Source organism: Dipodomys merriami, unplaced genomic scaffold (genome assembly GCF_024711535.1).
Source record: "Dipodomys merriami isolate MVZ:Mamm:240054 unplaced genomic scaffold, mDipMer1.0.p SCAF_1570, whole genome shotgun sequence".
In the NCBI taxonomy this organism is placed as follows: domain Eukaryota; kingdom Metazoa; phylum Chordata; class Mammalia; order Rodentia; family Heteromyidae; genus Dipodomys; species Dipodomys merriami.
In genome coordinates, this window is record NW_027202905.1 from 99,256 (window position 1) to 122,000 (window position 22,745).

General features: G+C 39.5%; 1 pseudogene; it reads left to right on the plus strand.

Annotated features, from left to right (window-relative positions):
- Nucleotides 1–13,707: 13,707 nt before the first annotated feature.
- Nucleotides 13,708–14,181, plus strand: LOC138827544 (small ubiquitin-related modifier 2 pseudogene; annotated as a pseudogene).
- Nucleotides 14,182–22,745: the final 8,564 nt, after the last annotated feature.

Below are 22,745 nucleotides of genomic sequence, written 5' to 3' on the forward strand. Positions count from 1 at the left end.
ATATCACCATAATTCGTAGATTCAGTCCTCAAATCTCAGTTGGGTTTAACTCCTATTTTCCTCATAATTTATATCTCTGTACACCACTGAATCTTTCCTCCCCCTTCAAGGAAATAAAGGAAATGAACAACAAAAACCAAAGTGCAAAATTCAGTGAAATCAGATACTCTTGTTTCAAAAAAAAAAAATCAGAGGATGGGAAAGAAGAGGAAGAGTGTTATTTTTATTATTGGGCAAGAGGAGAATAGTTGAGAAGAAAGAAACAAAAATGGTTTCTTACCAATCAAACCACTCCTGAGTGCCTCAAATTCCGTTAAAGGCCACAATTCTGTTGACTTTATGCCAATGTTTCTAAAATGTTCTTATCCAAGAAGAGTGTGTTTTTGAAAGAACAAGGAAAGCAATACATTTAAAGGCTGGGAGAAAATTTTCTTCCATTTACTGGGGTCAGTGAAACATCCATCATAGTGAGACGCAAACACCTCACAGAATTAAAGACCAGAGAGCTACTCAAGGAGGAGATCAAAGAGTCAGTGCCTCTGGAGGAATCAAACAAGGAACTGTCTGAACAGAAAACCCCGGTGATTCTGTGATTCTTCGCTTAAATCTAGCTTGTGTGATTGGGGGGAGAGGGGGAGGGGAAGAGCACAAAGCAGAACATGCTATCCAGAAAAGTAATTAATTCTAGTTTGGCTTCCTCTCTGGAGAAAGAATCTTTTCAAAGTCATTAAATAGAATAACCATATAATGAAAGTTTTTAAAAAAGCAAAAAGTTCAAATTAGCTATGTGCTCTCACTATAACTAGGCACTATGAAAGTATCTGCTCAGCCTAATGATAACATACTCAGTAAATGACTGCAAAAGTATCAAAAGGACCTGGATGTATTTAACTGACATTTTCAGATCTAATTCCACCTGCATTAGCTAAAACACACTGTCCTATCCATTCCAGTCATATGGACAGTTCTAACAAGTTGTCACGAAAAGTCAAAGCAGGTAAAATTCAAGGTAGAAATAGAACATGTCCAGTATAATTTTAGCAAAATTATTTACCTAGTTTCCAAAATTAAAAAAAACAACACTGAAATAAAATGCCTTTTCTTAAAGGGGAAAGGGGGTGGGAGAAGACTGGACCACAATCTTCTTTGTTTATCCCATCAGAGCTAGAATGACATTGGGTGCCATTATGGCCAGGTAGGATTACAGACTTGAGCCATTATGCCAGTGCAAGTTTTAAACCTATCTACAAATATCTTTCTTATCTTAGTTGATTATATCACCTTATGGCCCACATGGGTTCTACTTCAGTTTTTCACAACCAAACATAGGTCTCCTTCAGGACATCTTTGGTTACTCATCAGTTGGTACACAGTGTGGGGCATGTGAATAAAATCTAGTCCCAGACCTTAAGGAGTGGTCAGCTAGGGGTGGGGGCAGGTATCAGCAAGTGGTAAGGAGCCATTAGGGAGCAGGGTTGCCACTCCCTGAGCACTTGCTCTGTACCAGGCACCAAACTCAACGGTGTTTATTCAACAACTACTCAGTGAAGTGGGGACCACTAGTTTCACTTTGCAGATGAAAACACAGAAGCCTTTAGAAAAGTGGCTGGCCACCTGGCTAGCAAGAAGCAGAGGCTGACTGCAAGGTCTGCCTAGGAAAAACAGAAGTCAGTGTGGACCCATGATTTTGATAAGGGACTCTGAATGGCTTCCCCAGAGAGCAATACCATTCATACCATGTTTGTGTAAGGATACATCTAACAGGGCACCAGGAAGCAACTGGCCTAAGCAAATCAGAATATGATTCCCCACACAAACACCTGATTCCCTACAGTCCAACCCACTTGAAGGATCTCCATTTGTCTGCTTGCTTGCTTGCTTGTTTTTGCCATAAGGCCATCAATACAGTGTTACAGAACTTGTACCAATCAATCCAACTTTCAGGAAGATTAAAAATCTAAACTAAACTAAAAATAGGGGCCAGGGCTGTAGGATTAGGGGCAAAGTACAGCAAGTTATTATTTAATGTGAATTCTTTGGAGAAAAAAAGCCTTCCAGTCTTCTTGTACAGAATTCATTCAACATTTACAACAAATAGGAAATTGTTGGGAATGCAGAACATCAAAGCCCTTTTTTTGGTGTTATATGTGCAAATCACATTTTCTACTAAAAACTGGAACTATGGCATCACACCTGGGAAAGTCTGCTAGGTTGCAAGGGCAGGATGGAAATAACTTTCAAGTCGGGAGATACTTGCTCCTTCAACCCTGCTTGGACAAAGGGTTAATTGATTAAGAGCCAGGTACTGGTGATTCACATCTGTAATCCTAGGTACTCAGGAGGCTGAAATCAGAAGATCATGGCTCAAAGCCAGCCCAGAAAGATGTCTTTGAGACTCTTATCTCCAATTAACCACCTGAGAACCAGAAGTGGAGCTGTGGTTCAGCACTAGCCTTGAGCAAAAATAAAAAGCTCAGGAACAGCACTCAGGACCAACCAAAAAAAACAAAAACAAAACAAAACAAAATAGTGATTGAGACACAACCAAGAGTGACTCGCTAAAAAATGTGGTAGACTAATTAACCTCTGAAGAATTTCATTTGAACTACCTATACAATTCTCCTAGATCAATAATGAAGAGTTATTATCTTATCTTTGTCTCCATAGATGGTAATAATTTTTATTTATTCAGTAGTATAACAACCCGAGGCAGCACGATGGGAAACCAGAGCAAAAGAAAATGAGAAAAACAGAGGGGGGCGGGCAGGTAGTGGGAAATCCAAGGCTCACCTGCTCTTAGACCCCAAGTTCCTGCAAGCAAGCTTATTTATTGGTTTTGTACAGGGAAGGTTACCAAGGGTACATGCAGAAAACAAAGCATCTAAACTATTATTACAATTAGAGACAAAAAAGAGTTTGTGAGAAAAACTGGCTCCCTTATTGTTTTGAGAAAAAAGACTGCAACCCAGGCAAAATCCAAACATGCATTCCACTTTATCAGGCTTATAAGGGCTAGCTCTTAGCCTTTCCAGCATTACATCCTCTTAACCCTTTCCAGAGCTGTCTGCTTCAACCCTTCCATAGCCAGTTCTCAGTGCTGTCAACCTCTCAAACCTTTTCCAGGTTTCACAGCTCAGTTTCAGAGTTCCCTACATACAGTGGGGTATGAAATTTGCTAATTTTTGCATTTGTGGGACCTCAGAATTAATCTTTTACCTTAATAGACAGTGTTCCTAATTGTGGCATCAGGAAAAAACATAATGACAATACAGATATATTTTCGGATAGTGTGCAATTAAAGAATCTATAGTTGGTTTCAAAAATGCAATGGGATTCACATTTTATAAATGTAATAGTTAAGAAAATTTCTTGAAGAGATTAATTGTACTCATGACAGAAGAGCTCAAGGAGTATATCCTAATATGTGAATATTATCAAATTTAGCTGTATGTATAGAATATAATCTGTCAGTCAGAAAGAATTACTAATAGTCTTGTGATAATTAGAGTTTCAGGATCTTTCTGAATTGTTAGCTTTCATTTTTAATCATTACTTATCCAAAGGTGCCTCAACTCTGCTGAAGTGATAAATATGATGTGTGTGTGTGTGCACGCGTGAGCACGCACACGCACACACGCATGCGTGTGTGCATGCTGATAATGGGCTTGAACTCAGGGCCACATGCTCTTTCCTAGCTTTTTCAATCAAGTTTGGTATTCTACTACTTAACCACACCTCCACTTCCAGCTCTAAGCTGGCTGATTGGAGATAAGAATTCTCAGATTATCTGCCCAGGGTGGCTTGAAACCATGATCCTCAGATCTCAGCCTTCTGAGCAGCTCATATTACAGGGTGTGAGCCACCAGAGCCTGGCTCAAGAGTGATAAATTCTTGATTACTACAATACATGCCATTATGTTACATTTACATTTAGGTAAAACATACTAGCTCCTAATCCTAAAATGCAACACTCTAAAAGCTAAAATAAATTCTCTATTTTTCTAAGTTTATTGCTAATTGTATCTATATTTAGTTGGTCAATCATACTGAAGGAACATAGATATTACAAACCTGAGGGAAGTTTCTGTAACAATAGGGAAAACTTATTTTCTTAGTCCCAATCAACAATTTTACCAATAACTTAGATGTTAGAAAGATAAGACAGCCTGCCAGGAAAAGTAATCCACTAAACACTAATATATTCTTGTTCATTACTTATTCTAAGAGCAGAAACATACACGCGGGTGCACGCATGCACACACACTTACACACACACCTCTTGAGTCATACACTATACCAGATGTTGACTCAAAATATTTTTAAATGTCTTCTTTGATAAGGCAATTGTTCAATAATGTGAGGAGCCACTGTTCGTATTCTGTTATTTCCTGTATGCACTTAAATTAGCAACTTAAAGTGTAACTATATGTGCTTTTCTGTAATTGTTTATAAAATACAAGATAGTATACTATTTTAAGTCCAAAATAAAGTCATTAATCACACCAACCCCTGCACCCCAACTCACCATACACATATATACCTGCCATGAATCAGATTCCACAATTTAGCTCTTGGTTTTATGAAATTTCTTTTAGATTATTGTTCATATTCTCCATGCAGCATGGCCCCAGACTTTTCTTGATATAATTAAAATACAAAGCACATGCTTCTGTATTCAAATGAAAGATCTGTAACTTAGCAGGGTTTGGAATTTAAGACTAGACTAAATCAGATCACCAACAGGGCAAATAGTATATAATTGTATAATTGTATAATATATAATTGTATAAGAACAGTAGTTTTGTCTTTAGAGTTATGTACCAAATTTTCTCTTCTCCTCCTCTTCTACTTCCTTCTCCTCCTCCTCTTCCGCTTCCTTCTCCTCCTCCTCTTCTACTTCCTTCTCCTCCTCTACTTCCTCCTCCTCCTCCTTCTCCTCTTCTTCCTCCTCCTCTCTCTCTTGTTCTCCTAGAAAAAGTAGATTTGTCAATGGTTTATATCTTGTATAACTATCTGTCTACCTTAGGACTGAATTTATGACGCAGAAATTATCTGATGACCTTCTTTCCACCTTCCTTACCCATTTTACTGAATTTCAAGAATTAAAGCATGGTAATAGATGCTTAAATGTATTCTCAGTTCCCTCAGGACTTAAAGACTTATTCTGTCAGCTGTAAAAATGGCTGGTTGACAACCATTGCCAGAAACTGCTCTCTACTGAAGAGAGCCACTTTACCCAATAGTGCACCCTCTCTTTGAGTAGGGGTGAATGTGATCCCCTCTCTCCCCTCTGAGGGGCAATCCCTGACTCCCTGGAGGGCCATCCCAGGCAGTTGTAAGACTTGGAAGCCCATCAGCATGCACTACACAAGCCCCAGGCTGATACAGATTCAAGAGAGCAAACCTAAACCTAGCAAACACCTTCATTCAAATGCCCAGCCTGAATCTACCTCTCAAGAGGACATGGAGAGGATCTGGAAAAAAATCATATCAAGCAAAGTAAGCCAGACCCAAGGAAACATAGACTCCATGGTTTCCCTCAGTTGTAATAATTAGTACATGTCTAGGATAGTCCTAGAAGAGGATCATAATAGCTCAATAGCTATGTACATATAACCATACAAGATGATGCTAAGCGAAATAAACTCCAAGATATGGGAACAAGAAGTTTTTCCTTGTTGTTGTCATTTTTTAATGTATTATGTGAAGTTATTTCTTTGTTCTTTCATTATTTCTTTTTTTCCTCCCCTATGGCTTATCCCTATTGTCACTATATTTGGTTTTGGTACCCTGTGTATTGTATATATTTGTCTCAATTAGAGAAGGGAAGGGGAACAACAAAATGGTGAGACAAAGGTGAACCAATGCAACAGCAATATTCACAAAGCAATATGCTGGAAATTAACTTTACAATTTGATGGGGGGCACTGGGAGAGAGGGAAAGGAGGAGAAAAATGAGGGAGGGGATAACAATGTTCGTCAAGAAATGTACTCACTACCTTACATATGTAACTGTAACCTCTCTGTACATCACCTTGACAATAAAATTAAATTAAAAAAAATAAAGCTGAGAGACATGAACTGAGGAAAAAAAAAAGAGGACATGGAGACTACTACCACTGTTGCTGTGGTTATTAAAGACCTTGAGGGAAAAACTATTGACAAAAGTATTCTTTTAAATACTACCAGTCTTGGAGCTGGGAAGGTGGCTCAGTGGTAGAGTGCTTACCTCACATGCATGAGGCCCTGGATTCAATTCCTCAGCACCACATAAACAGAAAAAGCTGAAAGTGGCGCTGTGGCTCAAGTGGTAGAGCACTAGTCTTGAGCTGAAGAGCTGAGGGACAGTGCCCAGTCCCAGAGTTCAAACCCCACCCACAAATGACAAAATGAATAAATAAATAAATAAATAGTATCAGTCTTGAAACAGGGAAATATCACTACCTCTTCTAGACAAACCAAAACACCCCCAGGCAGCTTCAATAAACTTTGTAACTTCAATAAATATTTTCTAATAGTCAATCCTTTACAATTATGATTCCTAGACCAACCTTAAGCATTAACAAGAGCTTTTCGTATTAGATACAGGAAGCATCTGTGTATTTATATTACCATTTGAAGAGCAGTTATCCTTCACGCTAAGCTAGTAGGTGACTGAATTAAATTAAAAATAAATACCAACAACCTAGAGAACAAGAAAGATAAATTAATTCAGCCACTTGTTTTTTTTAAAATAAACTCTCTTCAGGAGTGGGGTAGAGCTCAGTGGTAAAACACATGCATGAGGCCCTAGATTTGATCCCCAGCAAAGATTTTGCCAAGTATTCTAATCATAAAGGGTAGGAAGTAAGGCAGAAAAGGAGAGAATTTTGCTCCTACAAGAGCAGTTTTCTCAGCTCCCTTTACAAAAAGGCTATTCTTAAGTTTAAAAAAAAGTATGTGTCCTATACTACATTTTATTTAAAGGGTAGTGTGTTTCTGGGAAAGTAGCTGATTTGTTAATATCTCTCTGATGCTTTCAAAGCAGTAATCATTATGGTGCAACACAGAGAACTTGGGCTACAGATCCGCAATTCCTCGGTCCCAGTGCTGATACAACTACTAATAACTAATTTTAATGCTGTAGACATTAAAAATGATGGGTATCAAAACTTTCTATCAGGTGTCAATTGACTGCTTTTATCATATTTTACTCCAGAAAAAAAATTGTCTATGAAAACTCAAAGAGCACTGGAAAATTCAATGACCTCACAGATGAAGCCTAACTGCTTGGGAGCCTGTGACCTGCTCCATAGATGGCCCTCCACTTGAGCTGCCATTCCACAGGACCGCAGAGGGGTGTATCTGCACTGTTTCAGAAAGGGCCTGCAGCTGCAGACATTTCTGTCACTTCTCACACAGCACCAGACTGATAGCCCACTGTCCTCGATGACAACTCTCCAGGGGACAACACAGAGCCGATCAATGGCACCACTGCACAAAATCAAGTCACACTATTTCCTCTTGATTTCTGAAATAGAAACAAACCACTCTAATCAGATATGCCAACACAGAGAAATAACAAATACGCAGCTTTCAAACTAAGGGACAAGTGGTAAGGCCGAGAATGGCCAGATCTAATACATAGTGGATGATAGAGGGACCAAAAGGAAAGTTTTTATGACTGGAATCTAAAACCTTGAGTATTTCTGTCTTCTGAGGCTTAGCTACCTACAGAAATAAAGTCTAGGCTCTAAAATAGAGCAGAAGAGCTGAGATAGCACATATGTATAGCATACATAAGACCCTGAGTTCCGGGCTGGGAAGGTGGTTCAGTGATAGAACGCTTGCCTTGCATGCATGAGGCCCTGGGTGTGATTCCTCAGCACCACATAAGCAGGAAAAAAAAATCCAGAAGTGGCACTGTGGCTCAAGTGGTAGAATGCTAACCTTGAGCTGAAGAGCTGAGGGACAGCGCCCAGGCCCAGATTTCAGGCCCATGACTGGACCCCCCTGCCCCCCCAAAAGAGACCCTGGGTTCCATCAACAGTACTGCATAAACAAATAAAAAAGCATTTTTGTCTTTGAAAACTGAAGATTTGAATATTTACAAGTATTAAAAATATCTGAATTTTCAATGTTTTCCTCCTTTACTGTCCATGTGAATGACCAAGCGCAGTAGTACCACACCATTTCACATGGCATTTTCAGATGTGGCCATAGCAGCCATATTTTTCAGTTCTAAGACTCTCACTTTTCTGGTCTTGGCTCATAAATCTCCACCACTCAGAAGTATTCCCAGGAAAAGTTGTCCTTTTGCCCATAATACAACAAATTCCACAAAGGCAATATCTACATCTGATTCACCACTATATCTTCACAGTCTGACTAACACATAATTATGAAATAGCATCTGACTGAATGAATGAATGAATGAGCAAACATTTTAATTTTTACTTTTTGTCTGTCGTGGGGGCTGAACTCTGGGCCTGGGCGCTGTCCCTCAGCTCTTCAGCTCAAGGCTAGTCCTCTACCACTTGAGCCACAGCACCACTTCTGGCTTTTTCTGCTTATGTGGTACTGAGGAAGCGAACCCAGGCCCTCATGCATGCAAGGCAAGCACTCTACCACTGAACCACATTTTAATTTTTTAAAGAAATGGTTATTATGCCAAAAATTTAAGCCCAGTCATACCTATTATTTCCTTATCTTTAAATAACTGTGGCACATCACCAAAATACATGGTAATTACTAACCATGCACAGTCTTTCTTTCATTCTTTCTTTTGTTCTTTTGAGACAGGTTCTCAATTTGTAGCCTATGCTGGCTTCAAAGTCAAGATTCCTCCTGACTCACTGCTGGATTTACAAATGTATGCACCCTAGCCTGGCTACACGTAACTTTCTAAGCTTCTCATACAAAAGTCTAAGTGTCACAGTAGTTATCTTTCTCCAAAGTGAGAGATCTTCAAAGCAGGTTTCCTTTTTTAGTATGTACTTTATTGGTATATTTCATCCAAATTTATTTAATTGATGACATCCTTTGTTCTTGGTTAAAGAGAGATGGTAAAATGTATGTTATTCTGACACTGCATAAGGAAGTATTTTACCTTGATAACTTTATAGTAAATCCTACTGGCAATAAAGGAGAGTCAGGAATTAAACGTGTGGTTTCAAGCCTCAATACTGCTACACTTTGATGACTTAATCATCTCCATATTAGCACAAGCCATGACATTTACTTTTCATTCCACATCACTGGTAAGCAAAAAATTAATCCACCCTACACAGAACTTCCTGGGGGCCATGTGCTCCTTGGGCAAGTGTGAAACCTAGAAAGGGCAGTGTGGACTTGCATCCTCTAAACCTGGAGAGAAGGGCCATTGGAAGAGGAATGCTCTGAGAACTCTCCCGGGGAAGACTAAGTCAAGTTGAGCCCATCTCCATAAATTAGCTAGACACCTCAGCTTTTCTCAGCAGCAGATTGTAACTGTCACCTAAACCCACAATCCTAAGGGATTCTATTCACAAGCACTTGGCAACCCTCCCAGGGGCTGAGGCCTCTGTCTATGAGGGGCCAGCCATATTTCAGATCCCCATAGTCACACTCTTTCCTGGTGATCTGAGGTCAACTATGGTCATAGGCTGTAACTCCAAGTCTTCCCTGATGAGTTTTACTATAAATGAAGATAGGTGGAGGTATTTGGATGGATGAAGGTAAACATGAAACAATGTGACCTAATGAAAAAATCAGTGAGTTTTAAAACTGGAAATTTAAGGTTCTATTCCTAACCAGCTATATGAGTTTGTACAGTTACCAGACCTCGCTGTCTCACTTTCTTTACCTTCAAAACATTAGGCTGGGAGGTGGCCGCTGGTGGCTCACGCCTGTAATCCTAGCTACTCAGGAGGCTGAGATCTGAGGATCACAGTTCAAAGCCAGCCTGACCGGAAAGAACATGAGACTCTTATCTCCAATAAACCACTAGAAAACCGGAAGTGGTGCTGTGGCTCAAGTAGTACAGCGCTCTCCTTGAACTGAAGAGCGCAGGGACAGCACCCAAGCCCAGAGTTCAAGCCCTACTACCGACAAAACAAAAACAAAAAACATTAAGCTGGAATGAGAAACATAAGCTCAGTGGTAGAGTACCTGTCTAGTATTGTAAGGCCCTGGGTTCCAACTCCAGCAGTACGAAAGAATAAAAAAAAAGTAATGGGGATATTGTAAATAATTTTCACAGCTTTTAGATCCTAAAATTCTAGAAAGTTTCTCATCCACTATTGAAAATCAATTACATAAGTGCTCATGGACTATAAAGACTTTGAGTCTTACTACTTTGAAGTCCTTTGGGTTGGGTGCACCTATCTCATTAGCAAAGGTATATCAAAATATTGGGAGGGCAATTAATGCTGAGAAACACTCATCTCCCACAATAGAGAAAGAAAGAAGTTGGTGCTATCTTTGAAAGGTAATTTTGCATATTTACCACAAGTCTTTTTAAGGTCACAACTTTTGACATAGTTCACCATAGAAATGTCTGTAGTGTAGTCACTTGAAAATCAGAAGCACTATGACCACTGTATTCAAACTAAATAAGCATTTAAGTTATCACATTCTCTACAACAACTGATAATATTTAATGACACAGGACAATTTTCATGTTATAATATTAATTATAAAAAGCAAGATGAAACACTAAACAAATTGCATGATCATAATTATGTGTTATATATGTTCTACATTGTTATTCATAAATAAGACTAGGAGGTTAGATAATCTGTGAATAGTGGTTATTTTGAGATATATTTTCTTATTTGGTCTCTTGATATTTCAGATTCTCTATGACACTATGCAAAAATTATAGTCAAAGGAAGTATTAGTATAAATATAAGACTCAAGGATATAAAGCAATGAAAGTTTTGGCAATCACCAACTTGTTCTATCTACTAAATACATTAGGCATTCAGATGGAAGAATATCAGCGTGGGCTAGGATGGGGAATGAAAGAGTCCTAAAGGGGTTCATCTGACAGGTCCTTATCACACAAACAGAATTTGGATAGAAAGACTAGTACTTAATCCACAGGTTTTAAAGGCAGATTTCCTATATTCAAATCTTAGCCCTACCACTTTACCTGCCATATGGGATGTTTCAGTTTTCTCATCTATAAAATGGTGCTGCTATCTTTCTGTGTCGAGTTATTCTGATGAATAAACCAGTTCATGAGAAAAGACTGAAGGACAATATGTGCCTAAATATACACAGTAGGTACAGTATATAAGTGCTAACATAATCAAAAGGGGTTTTAGGTAACAACATATTTCACCCTTTTGCTAATTCTTACTATGTATAAGATCCACACAATGGCCTATCACACCCAATTTACAGATGAGCAAAGAGGGCCAAATTACCACGTGATCCCAGCAAGTTTGACTCTAGTTCCCAGGCTTCTACCATGGTGCCATCCTGCAGGGAGTAGTAAACATTCTCACCTGAACACAGGAGTTCCTCTTGAAAAGTACAGGAAATACCACTGACAGAGGGTGTCCAACTGGTAATGAAATCTAATCAAGGGAATTAAACTCTAATTCCTTAAGCAATTAGACGTTCATAAAGAACTCTGAACAAAGCTGTAGGACAAAGTATGAATTTAAAGAAATGAGCCCCAGTAGGTAAACATAGGCTGCGCTGGCTGTAGGAAGACAAAGAAAGAAAAGACAGAGGCAGAGAATGACAATATATAGCTATTATAGATGAAGCAGGTGCTGTGTTGATGAGGGATCAGGCAAGTGACAACAAAGAGCACACAAAATTGAGCCAATCAAAACCACTTTCAAAGGAAGATTAAGAAAAACTACAAATAAAATAGTGGGAGCAAAACAGGGCTACGGTACATGCTGGTGGGATCTCATAATCCACTCATGGTGAGACAAGCAAGGTTTCTGTATATTTCATCCAACTTTTTATGCAATTAACTTAATTTTAGGACATTTTGGAACCTAACCCAATGGTGGTCGCAAGCAGAGCATCACAAATGAAGTAAGGCCTAGTGAGTGAAAGGCAGACTGCAGTAAGAGACAAAAGTGATGAACACAGAGGGCATAAACACCCATTGTGTAAAGTGGCCATTTACAGAACCAATATAAAGTCCACACTAATGGCTAACACTGACACAGAGTTGGATAACATCTCCTAGTACAAAGGCCTACTGATTTACCTCTTGTTTTAAAGAGGCAGCTGAGCCTGCCAACAAAAATATGTGATTGATCTAATTAGCACACTGAACTGAGGAAAACAGTGTGACAAACTCATATCCACTCAGGATTACTCCTTCCAGGACAAAGCCCTGTCCCATAAAAGCCCTATCCTTCAACCTGCATATTTGCATTCATTAAAAGGGGCACGGAGGAGCTTAATGAATATTATTGGATGGAGATGACACAGACATGAAACTCAAAAGAATGAGCTCTCAGGGTAGAAAAAAGGAAGAAACACGAAGGGCTGTATAAATGTATGCGCAGTGGCTAAACTCCAATTACCAGCTGCAGCCAGCAATTGCGCTATATTATCCCTGTGTTCACATTCCCACTTTCTGCTTAATGCTTTGTTAACAGAGCTGACAGTACTGCTCTCCACTCAGGGTTATTAGCACATACAAATCTGTTGAGACTCGCAAACTACTTCATTCAGTCAACAAATACGCCTGGGCATTTACTCTGTGCGGGTAAAAAAGAATTATCTAGTCTTTCATTGCTAATGCAAGAGAAGGTCTATAAACCAGACAGGTGTGTTAAAAATAAATAAATATTCATGGGAAAGGAACAGCAACAACCTTGTGGGGGGCGGGGGGAGGGGAGTGACATTAACCTCCACCTAACAGTCTGCTGATCACACAGAGCTGCTGACTCACTGGTGATCTTTAGGGGTAGTTCACACAAACACCCTTCTTTAGGGAGAAGACAACTTCACTGTCTCTCTCATGGATTCAGGGCAAAGTAAATAGAGTGTAAAGCAAGTTTTATACAGTTATTCGTACAAATTGTCTTGTGTCTTGCCTATTCTCCCTTCAGGGAAGCTCAGCATTTGGGAGGTAAGTAGATGTGGAAACTGGGGTCTGGAAGCCTGGGTGGAACAGGAATGCCTAAGCAGACCCAGGAAATCAAGGCCAACTCTGTGTATAGTGGCATAGAGCAGTGCACTGATCACATCTTCTATTCACTAAACCTTTCATTATTTTAAAAAACTACGACTTCATCTGAAATTATGGTAGCTTATTATCCCAATGATATGGCTTTTGGATACTTTTGAATTTGATAAATGAATCACCTTGATACTCTTGACCATGAGAAATGAATCATCTTGTATCTCCTAATATTGAATAATAGGCATGGGCTTATATGAGAAATCTTTCATTGAGAGAGAAAACAAAAACAGCGGGCGCCTGGCCCAGGTGGTGGCGGAGGGGGGGGGGCAGGGAGGGGGTGGTGGTTATGTAAGCATTGCGCGTGGAGCTGGGAGCCAATAGGAGGCCTCGGAGCCAATAGGAGGCCTAGGAGGCTCGTGCTCGCGCATGCAGGGTTGGGGGAGGGAGCGCAGGACTTGCAGGCGCCCTCAGCCTCGTCCATTGCTGCCACCTCCTCCAGCCGCTGTGGTGCTGCCTGTGTGCTCATTCGGTGCGGACCGGGGACCTCTTGTGTGAAGCGGCATCTGAGGAGACTGGCGCTCGCCATGGCCGAAGAAAAGCCCAAAGAAGGAGTCAAGACTGAGAACAACGATCATATTAATTTGAAGGTGGCGGGGCAGGACGGTTCTGTGGTGCCGTTTAAGATGAAGAGGCATACACCACTTAGTAAACTAATGAAAGCCTATTGTGAACGACAGGGTTTGTCAATGAGGCAGGTCAGATTCCGATTTGATGGGCAGCCAATCAATGACACAGACACACCTGCACAGGTGGAAATGGAGGATGAAGATACAATTGATGTGTTCCAGCAGCAGACAGGAGGTGTCTACTAAAAAAGGGAACCTGCTACTTTGCTCCAGAACTTTGTTCTTATAGACCAAGAATACATTCTTAATTAGAAAACTGCAATTTGGTTCCACCACATCCTGACTACTACAGTATAGTTTGCTCTATTCTTTCATTTTCCCCTTCCCCATTCCTTTATTGTACATAAAGTAACTGGTGTATGTGCACAAGCATATTGCTTTTCTATTTTCTTTTTCTTTTCTTTTAAACTAAATGGCCAATGGTATATTTTGATTAACATCAAATGGAGATGGGATGGGGAAAAATACTGGTCCTGTGAAAATATCCCCCTTCTCCATTCGTGGCATGCTCATTCAGCTTTTATCTTTATATTTCAGTAAGTTATTTTGCTCTCACTGTTTTAACAAACAAAAAACAAAAAACAAAAATCCTTGCATACCTTGTTTGATTGGAGAATTTTAATGGTTTCATTTATCATTGTAAAACCAAGGACAATTTTATAACTTTTTTGTACGTAGCTGTTACATGTAGGGCAATCTGTCTTTAAGTAGGGGTAAATTACTCTTTAAAAAAATCCTAGATAGTTTACCCTTCAACTCAAGCGTCTTGTTGTTTAAATAAACTTGTTTAAAATGAAAAAAAAAACAAAAACAAAATGTTGATTTTACCATAACCATTCTACTGAATTATAACTCTCCTGACCACTTCAGATTCTATTTCTAACCCCATTTTCCACTTGTAGTTCCTGCTGTGTTCCCTTCAGGACACATTTCCTCCTAAGACAGTGCTACACTGGAATGTTTCATTATCCATGGTACTCCCCTTCCTCCCCCACCTCAGATGCCCCAAGTCTCTTCCCTCAGTTACATATATTCAGTATATTTGCTTTTGTACTATCCACTCCACTGTCATTCCCCCAAAGTAGCTTTATTTCCCAGGGTACAATATTTGGGTGTGACCTTTTCAAAGCCAATCCAAGTATCATTCTCTCAATACACGTGTTGTCTACAGAAAGATGGGTTCCAAAGAATACCTACAGATAGACACAGGTTTAAAATGGTGGCAACTTTTTCCAAGATTCCTGAGTAGCTATTCTTCATCCTCAGACTACTGATTCTGTTTAAGGCCTAGAAACTAATGCTCCCTAAAACATGAGAGGATCTGTCACTGGTCATGAAGGAGTAAATTAATTAGGATCCAGAAACCAGATGCAAAAGAGACATTACTTCAGAGCATCTTGACTGTGCACCTCCCTAGCCTCTTCAGGGTTTACAGTAGAGACCTGATCAGGAATTAACAACCAATCAGAATGTTGGGATAGCCAGCCAATAAAGTGTTACCTTCTAAAACTCAATCAGTTAGGACACAGCCCAAGGTATAAGAACCCCTAGTCTCAGAGTCACCAACAGAGACCTTGAGACAGCCACCCACATGATGGATGACTGGTGGAGCAGCATGAGGAAGTAACCTTCGAGCTAGATACTTCTGATTTGAATACAGTTCTTCCCACTCATCCTTCATTCATCAAACTCCTAAGAACCAGAGGAAGCCACATCAATGCTGGCAGTAGAGCTACAATACTGGCAGGCATTGTGTGCCCTGAGCGTGACAGCAACACTAAGTAGGCTTGCCTGCTACAGCGCTGCTACCCCAGTGATCTTGGCTAGCTGCTGGGCCAAAAGGGATTTTGTGGGCTCAACCCACTAAAAGTAACAGATGAAAATTCTGTATCACTCAGAAAGAGTTAACTGGGAGAAGTCTTGTAACAGGAAACACACACACACACACACAAACACACACACACACACACTCTATCTGATAAAGACTAAAACTCAAGAATTTAAGAAGCATTAACTGTCATGTAACTGAGACAAAACTTAAATATAGATTAACTTATGATTATTAAATCTTAGTCTAAGATAGGTTTCAAATCTATGCAATACCTTTTGTTTCTGAAATGTACTTTTAATTAGAAGCAGAGGATTTTATGAAACCTCTTACACATGATTTTTTGCTCAGGAAACTACCTCAGAAAGAATCTAAGAACCAAAACTATAAAACTTTTAGAAAAAAAATGTATGGGGAAAGCTTCATGATATTGAATGTTTTCTTAGACATGACACCAAAAGCACAACAAACATTTCTCTAAAGAAGATACACAAATGACCAGCACACATAGGAAAAGATGCTCAATAGCATGAATCATTAGGGAAATGCAAATCAAAACCGTAACGAGATGAGAAATGTAGAATAGAAAAGCTGTTACAAAACATGGACCCAGCAATTATACTTCTAGATAGATACCCAGAAGGAGTGAAAACAGAGACAAATGGTTTTGTGAGAACTGCTGACAGTAGAATTCATCCATTGTGAATTGTGGATGTGTTCTCAGAACAGCGAGACAAACAGCAGGTAGACAGGAGCAATTACATATATTCTGAGCTGTTGAATTATATATTTGAATCTACTATTTTAGGGCTGAATACTTCTGCATGACAAAAGAATAGCAGTTGTAGCAGCATTCGAATGCTGAGCTTGGGTTGTAATGTCATGAATGGGAGGCATGAAGAATTGGGGTAGTGAGGGAGGAATGTTGCCTATGGCTTCCCTGGCTTAGGGGGAGCCAGTGGGAAGTTGTTTTTGAAAGTTGTTTTGAATAAAAATGTCTTCTAGAGTGGTTTGGGATGAGGTTTCCTGAGTAAACAGTACAGAAAGATAGCCAGAAATGACTTGTGGGGGAGTGGTTAAACCATGCACATGCTATAAATCTGAACTTTATTCATTTCTTTGCATATATCTTTCCCCAGTTTCGTAGATTTTTAAAATCTCTATGTATAACTGACATCTACTTTCTTTTGTTAATTTATTGTTGTATTTATTCAGTGATTTTTGTCTCTTCTATGCCATGACCCTCATCATTTCATTTGATCTTAGCTTGGATCTTTTCCAGCTTTTTAATGTCTCTTCTTATTGACCAGAGGGCTTAGAATAAATGCATATAATTTATATTTGCTCATGTTTTTCATTTCATTTTCAACCTCATTTCCAAAGTACTTTTTCCTTTGTCGTGGTCTTTAGTATTATTAGTGGCCACACTTGGCCACCTGTGACAATCAATTCTGGAGTAGACAAGTGGTTTTCCAAGTGTGGTCCTTCTTTTTTTTGGGGGGGGGTCCGGTTGTGGGCCTGGGCACTGTCCCTCAGCTCTTCAGCTCAAGGCTAGCACTCTACCACTTGAGCCACAGCGCCACTGCCAGCTTTTTTCCTTTTTGCTTATGTGGTGCTGGGGAATCGAATCCAGGGCCTCATGCATGTAAGGCAAGCGCTGTACCACTGAGCCACCTTCCGAGCCCCAAGTGCGGTTCTTGGATCAGCACTATCCAGTTCACTTGGGAACTTGTTATAAATGTGGGACTGGAGGAGAAACTCTGAGGGTGGAGCTCAGAAGTTTGTGTTTAAGGAGTCTTCCAGGTGATGGTCATGCATGCTGAAGCAACTCTCTGGGTGAATTCAGAGATGTGTGCTGTGTTCAGGTGGCTCATTTTGTCCAGTCTGTGGTCCTCTGTGCAAGGAAAGTAAGCATCCTGAGACTTGGTGTGGACATGGATCATCTGCTAAGCTTGTTTAAGAAGTCTCAAGAGGTAATGAGTTTCTCCTGATGTGGCAAGCATTATACCATGAGCTCTCTAAGTAAGAGCTGTGACCCAGCAGAGATAAATTTCCCTCAGTTTTCTTCTAGTCCCAAGTTGATATGATTTAAAATGACTTTTTTAGGGGCTTAGAAATGAAAGGCTTAAGGAAAAAAGTTCATTTGCAAAGTACACTTTGGATTTTCTTCACTGAAGCCAAATTTTGTTCTGATTTTTTTCTTTGACAAAATGACTCCCCCCGCCCTTATTTGCTCAAATTATTGTTTATTTTTCTGAGGCTTATGTTAGAAAGATAGAGAGTCAGTCTTAGTTAAAAGGCAGCCAAAGAGCTTTCTAAAGCTTTGTGAGCTTGGAGATTTCATGTGTAATTCATAAAAATAGAAAACTTTAAACCCTGATTCTAGGGAATGCATCTTTCATTGAGGACCAAACTCATAACAAGTACAAAAAATGGTTAGAGATAAGGCTCAGTGATAGAGTACTCCCACTTAGCAAGTGCAAAACCCTGAGTTCAAATCCATATCAAACAAAACACAAATCTTTATTAGGATTCTGCCTTCAGATTGTTAAGCAAGTCTCTATTAATCTATATTATTAAAGTTATTAATATAAGTTAAAGAACCATAAATGGGAAAAATGAATATATATATATATATATTACAGTACATTTTAATGCCAGAATGGGTATGTAATACCAATCAATTAGCCTCCTACAGTAAGAAAAGAACTCCTACATACAAAGCTTAGCAAACAAATCTATATTCATTTGTTGAAATGTGCATAATATTTATATAATTTTTTATGATGCATAGATGAGGCAGCTTTTAGAATTGATTCATTATCCAATCTGATCTTGAGCAAACAAAAAGTTTTTTAAACTATATTTGTTACCCCAAAGCCAGAATACTCTATCCCTAATTTAGTGTGAATATAAAGATTTTATCTCTCCCTCCAGATACTTCATGATAGATTTCAGAACCATGACACTTATCAACTCGCCAGTAGTCAATAAGTTCTCCCTTTTTCATCAATATATTGATGACAGGGCTGGCCCCTGTCAAAATTGCAAAATAGCTTTGGTATGTTCAGAAATAGGAAGAGTTCTGGCCCTCTTTCTGTCTTCTTTATGGAAGCAGAGTCCTCTTAGCATACTACCCACATGGTTCACTGGCCAGAGCTAGGTCAGCTATTCATCCTTAACCTAGCCTTAGCAAAGACTCATCAAACTTGAATCCAAAAGATGGGGCTATCCCTAACTCATGTGAGGCAGAGATAGCTACCTGAGTAAGACCAAATTGCTATAAACAGAAAATGAAGGGCTAGCTGCTTACTGAATGGTATCCAGGAGCTATGTGTGGACAGAATATCCTTCACGTAATCTTCCTTGAATGTTAGTTCTTTTTGTTCTTTTAACTTAGCTTTCATAGGAACTTAGTAACAGAGAATCTAGGGTTAGTTTCTGTTTTGTGATCATTTCCAGTTCAGTTATTCCAAATTGCTTAGAAATATATTCACAATGGTCATCTGAGTGAGTGGCAGGTTGCCTTGCCCTTCTGAAAAATTGTGACAAAGCTCTCAATCACAGCTGAATAGATGACTGCCTCATCTTGGCATGGATGGGGGTCAGTGGTAAACTATAGTAGCTAGTGACTGTGGTGGCCCAGGAAGTTTAAATCACATTGCTTTTGGGTAATAGTAGTTTCTTTCTTTTGAGGACTCCTTTCCTATTTCATGTGACCCTAGCCCAGCTGCATTGATCTTCATGTTCTAGGTTGCAGAGATATATTTAAGGGAAGGCATGGGATTCAACCTGGCAAATGACAACACTCGCTGTACCTTTGTGACAGAGCCAGGAAGGCATTTATGGTTTTAGGATGGAAATGCAGGGCATATCATAGCCTGAGGGAGCTTATTTCCTGGGTCATACAGTGGATATTCATGAGGTAGAAGAGAGGGAAGCCTGTAGGCAGGCAGACATGGGACAAATAGAGGCTAGGATGGATGATAGGTGATGGGTCAGGAAATGAGTTCCTCATACCAAAGTCCTGATGCCAACTTTCTTAACATTCTGTGAGCTACCCTAAAGCCTCCCCAGCTAGATGAACGGATATATTTTCTATTTTGCTAAAGCAAGTTTGAGTTGCATTCTTGCTGCCTGCAACTTCCAGTATCCTGCTGAGAAAGTATGTAAGGCTAGAGTCATTATTTCCCTTAGAATATTGACTTTATACTTGACATGATCACTAAACCATTGAGGCCTTACTCAGTGTTCCATGCTAAAGGGAACACTCATCTAACCGAGGATGTTCCTAGGGGAGCTTGTATTACTAATTACTAATTGCCTATCACAGCCATGGGGGTGGGGGTGGGGGAACAATCTCAACCAGGAAGTGATCACTGGCCAAGTGATCACTGGCATTGTAGCTTGTTCCTGATAAATGCTTCAGGACAAATGAGTTGCAAAGATGTTTCCTAAGAGATGTTATTCTACTTAAACGTGGGATGATAAACACTTTAAAAAGTACTTGAGGAAAATCACTAGAGTAATTGGAATAGTTTCAGAATAGTTAAACTGTTGGAGAGAGACTTCATAATAGTACTTGCCTCTTTCGGTTACTCAGAGTTCATAAAAATATAGCCATATGACCAGTGTGACAAGCACTACCTTTAGCTTCTCTGTAGTTGGGAATTCATGCGCCCAAAGAGTATCCCTGTCATTCTGCACTCAAGGCAAATCCAATTCTAATTATTCAGGGTGGAAGATAGGGACTGAGCTGTGTAGGACCCTGAGGACAAATGGTTTGAGGTTAGGATTTGTTCAAGGGTATTCTGTGTTATGGAGAAAGTATAGAGTTATCACAATAAAACAGCTAGGGCTTTGGAACTTAGTATGCCCAGACATACTTGCCCTCAACTAAATGGAACCTGTAGAAAGAAAAAGAATTAGAGCCGGGAGCTGGTGGCTCACGCCTGTAATCCTAGCTACTCAGGAGGCTGAGATCTGAGGATTGCGGTTCAAAGCCAGCCCGGGCAGGAAAGACCGTGAGACTCCTCTCTCCAATAAACCACCAGAAAACCGGAAGTGGCACTGTAGCTCAAGTGGTAGAGTGCTCGCCTTGAGCTGAAGAGCTGAGGGACAGCGCCCAGGCCCAGAGTTCAAGCCCCACGACCGACAAAAAAAAAAAAGAAAAAGAATTAGCATTTTTCTATCTGTAAGATTTCAGTTAAAACTTTCACTTATTTTCTCAAAGACAAACAAGGGACAGATGCAGAGAAACTGAATTGGCTCAGCCTTGTATCAGGACACAAATATGAAGTTAATGCAGTAAAACAAATGTGTTCAGAGTAACAGTCATTGAAATTCTTTAACTGTACTGAAAACGTGAGCCAGTATCAACCATGTAATGACTGCATCAAGATGGGGAAATGACCCGACTCCACACTTCGTAGTGCACACACGCTGGGGTATTTTAAGTTGTGCTAGCAGGCTGTGGACTGAAAACAAAATTGTGTGTTGTTCAGGGCATTAATAATAAATTGAGTGGCCACAAGAAAACTCTCTTTTCCTACTCAGTGGCCAGCACTGAATAATTTGGAGTTTCTAAAAATGTAAAAGTGTTTGATAATTTTCTGAGCCTTAGACCATCTGCAAACCAATTCTGTTTGCTTAAAGCTAGACTTGAAGAGATTCAGTAGTCAGACTTGAAAAAGCTCTTTTGATAAAGTAAGACAGATTATGCTACTCAAGAGAATGATAGTCTGCCAAGACTTGGTCAGCGATTTTTATTTTTATTTAAAGCTGTTTGAACACATGGTTTTCTGAGAATGCTAAAGATCAGGTCAGAGTCTAGCACATATGCATTAATAAATCATGTTTTTGGACTAGAGCAGGTGTTAACCTGTATTTTGGGGGTAGAATTCAAATGGGGTGGGAATGGAAGAAGAGAATTGACTTGGGTTGTAATTTGGTAAGAAGGGCTATTTGGTTTTTTTCATTTTTAAAAAAAAGGATAATTAATAAAAATATTATGACTGCAAAGCTCTGCTGAATTTTCTATGGCCTTTGTCTGGGAACTTTTGCCAACACATTTTTTTTTTAAAAAGGACATGCATACCTTTAAAATGCTGAATTTCAGGATCCCCAGAGAGAGAGAGAGAAAGAGAGAGATTATATTATTTTGGAAGTGATTTGGAACTGTGGTAATATTGGGCTGGGATGTAGCTTAGTGGCAGAGCGCTTGCCTAGCAAGTACAATGTCCTGGGTTTAATCTCTAGTATCTAGGAAAGAACCCCCCCCCCAACAAAAACAACCCAAACAGTTAAAAAGAAACCAAAACAGAACTGTAGTCATTATTTATAAACCAATCTATATCCTGTGACAAAGGGCACATCTTCCATCTTTATAAATGAGAAACCAAATATGACATCCCATATTAGTATTTAAGGCAAAAAAAAGAGACTTCTATGATGTTAGGTGGGAAATACGTGGGTCCAGCTGATGTTTCCTACCCAGAGTAGCAGGGCTTCAGTCAGTGGTATGTGCAACTAGGTACATCTAATTATTTATGAGAGATAAGCAGTGAGTGGGAAACTAGAAATTAAGAAAAGTTTAAAAAGTTATAACATCTTATGTGTTTTATAACCCCAGATTATTACTTCATTTCATCTAATAGGAAGTTTATTAATAAGTCAATGTATTAGAATTTGAATACATTAAACTGTTAGTATATGTCACTGGGCTTGGTTTTGATTTCCTATATGTTGTTGGAAAATAGTATTAAGTAGGAAAGAGCTATTTGTGATCTTTTATTATTATTTATTTTTTACAGTTGGGGATTGAGCCCTGCACATGCCAGGCAGCAGATGCTCTACCACTCAGCTACAAACTCAGCTCTATCATTTTTTTGAAATCTATGATAACCTATAGTAAAGTCCCACTGCTCCTTCCTATGAGTTTAAAAATATTTTGTGAACCACAGTTTTGCCTCAGGGAGAGGTGGAGACCTTCACTGGGATGGAGGGCATCAGGAACTGAAAGAGCAGTGTAGGCTAGTGCTTATCAGAGAGTGGTGGTATGTATTATTTAAACAGAATCAGCTGCCTATCCTGGAACCAGGAGTATTAG